Source organism: Macrotis lagotis, chromosome 1 (assembly GCF_037893015.1).
Source record: "Macrotis lagotis isolate mMagLag1 chromosome 1, bilby.v1.9.chrom.fasta, whole genome shotgun sequence".
NCBI lineage: Eukaryota > Metazoa > Chordata > Mammalia > Peramelemorphia > Peramelidae > Macrotis > Macrotis lagotis.
Genome location: NC_133658.1, coordinates 906,831,168 through 906,833,563, shown reverse-complemented (window position 1 = coordinate 906,833,563; position 2,396 = coordinate 906,831,168). Strand labels below are relative to the sequence as shown.

The window sequence follows — 2,396 nt, the reverse complement described above, 5'->3', positions numbered from 1 at the left end:
GTCCTTATCAATGACTTGGGTGAAATTAAATAAACTATGTAAAGAACTATGTAAAAGTAACTCTTATTCTAGCAATTATACAGAATGAAAGATTAATTTTGAAATGAGATAGAAAATAAATAAAGAAAAAGGCTAAAAGGACAATGATAAATACACACTACCAACAGCAAGGGGTGATGTTCAACTATGATGGACTTCTTTATTTCAGCAGTACAATAATCAAAGACCATTGACTTGTGATAGAAAATACCATCCATATCCAGAGAAAGAACTGTGGAGTTTAAATGAAACCCAAAGTTTATAACCTTCAATTTTTACAATTTGTCTTTTTGTGTACTTTTTTAATATAATGTTTTCTTTCTTCTGTTTGGATTTGATTCTTCTTTCACAGCATGATCAATATGGATCTATTCCTTACATGGTGATAAATGCAGAGCCTGTATCAGATTGCTGTGAGGGAGAGGGTGGAGAGAAGGAAGGCAGGAAGAAAAATGTAAAATTCAAAACCTTTCAAAAATGATTGTACTCTTAAATCCCCGGGTCGGAGGACCCCGCATCCGCATGGCCGGACACCTGGCTCCTGAATATTTCTCGCCACCCCCAGGTGGTGGCGGGGCGGGAGGGTCAGAGCCTACGTGGAATTGGCCGGGCTTCCAAGGCCCACCCGGAGGGACTGGAACCGGACCGGGGTCAGACGGGTGGGGAATGGCCCCGTGCCATTTGTACGATATGTGGGGAGGGGGTGTGTACTGTGAGCCTCAGCCCAACATGGGAGCGATGGTTCCACCTGCCCAGGAGATCGCTGCCGCCGACGGCGACTCCGGAGCCGGGGTTGAGAGCCCTTCCGAGGGCAGCTCCCCAGAGCCCCGCGCCGCTGCCCGAGTCTCCAAGACTGAGCCGGCGGAGAGTGGAGACGAGCAGCCACAGGAGACCCTTCCCCAGAGGAACTGGAGCAGTTTGCCAAGGAGCTAAAGCAGAAGAGGATCACTCTGGGTTATATCCAGGCTGATGTGGGCATCACCTTGGGGGCACTCTTTGGGAAGGTTTTGAGCCAGACCACCATCTGTGGCTTTGAGGCCCTACAACTTAGCTTCAAGAACATGTGTCAGCTCCGACCTCTGCTACAGAAGTGGCTAGAAGCAACTGATGACAATGACCACCTTCAGGAGATGTGCAAGGCTGAGACAGTCCTTCAACAAGCCAGAAAGAGGAAACGCACAAGCATTGAGAATGGAGTTCGGGGAAGCTTGAAGAACATGTTTCTCCAGTGTCCCAAACCCACACTTCAGCAGATTAGCAATATCGCTGAGCAGCTGGGCCTTGACAAAGATGTTGTCCGGGTTTGGTTTTGTAACGGGCGCCAGAAGGGCAAGCGAAGCAACGGCAATTCACCCCGAGAGGATTTTGAGGCAACTGGCTCCTTCCCTGGGGCACCTATGGCTTTTCCCCTACCTCCAGGCCCTCCTTTCAGTCATCCCAGCTATGGGGCCCCTCATTTCACTACTCTTTATTCCCCAGCTCCTTTCACAGAGGGGGATGCATTTGCCGCTCTCCCTGTTACCCCTTTGGGCTCTAACATGCATTCAAGCTGAATGGCTAGTCCATCCTTGGACAGAGAAGGTGAGAGAATAGAGATGAGGAACCCAACAAAATATTATGAGGTCTGGAAGTTGGTCAATTAAGTTCTCTAAATCCTGGGAGTATTTAGGAACAGGGAACAATGAGATCAATATTTCAGAGATTCATACAGATTTTTCAGGGGAATGGGTGGGGGGAAGTTGGGGAAAATTTGTTTATTAGTTCCACATCTCTTTTATCTCCCAACTCTTAAATAAAACAATCTTAAGCAAGTCATATTGAATCAAAGCCCTTCAAGTATTTAAAGACCTCTATTGGGTCCTCCCCTCTGACCCCTCCAAATTAAATATTTGCTTCAACCATTCAATATAAAATAGTTAATATTTTATGTGGTATTTTAATGTTTGCAAAGAACTTTTCAATTTGTCTTATTTGATCCTTACTACAATCTTGTAAGATGTAGCTGTCTAATATTGGAGAGGAAATTGAGATGAGCGAAGTTAAAATTGTTCACTTTGGGCCCTAAAAAATCCAAAGTAGATTTTAACTCTGGTCATCCTGACTCCTGAGTCTTAACATTATATATTGTTGTCTTGTCATATAACATGAAATACTTTGTCCTCTTGGTCCTTATAGAATGGAATACCAGAAACTGAACATTACATACTTGATTTGGTGTGATTAGAAGAAAGCAATTAGGTGCCTGGAACCAGGAAGATCCGAGTTCAAATTTGACCCCAGATCATTATCAGTTGTATGACTGGGAAGTCACTTAACCAACCCTGTTTACCTCAATTTCCTTGACTGTTAAATGAACT

The 2,396-nt window shown here is 44.7% G+C and overlaps 1 pseudogene; it reads left to right on the top strand.

The window, feature by feature from the left end:
• The first annotated feature begins 561 nt into the window (after window positions 1–561).
• LOC141509647 (POU domain, class 5, transcription factor 1 pseudogene) lies at window positions 562–1,710 on the top strand (annotated as a pseudogene).
• The last annotated feature ends 686 nt before the right edge of the window (window positions 1,711–2,396 follow it).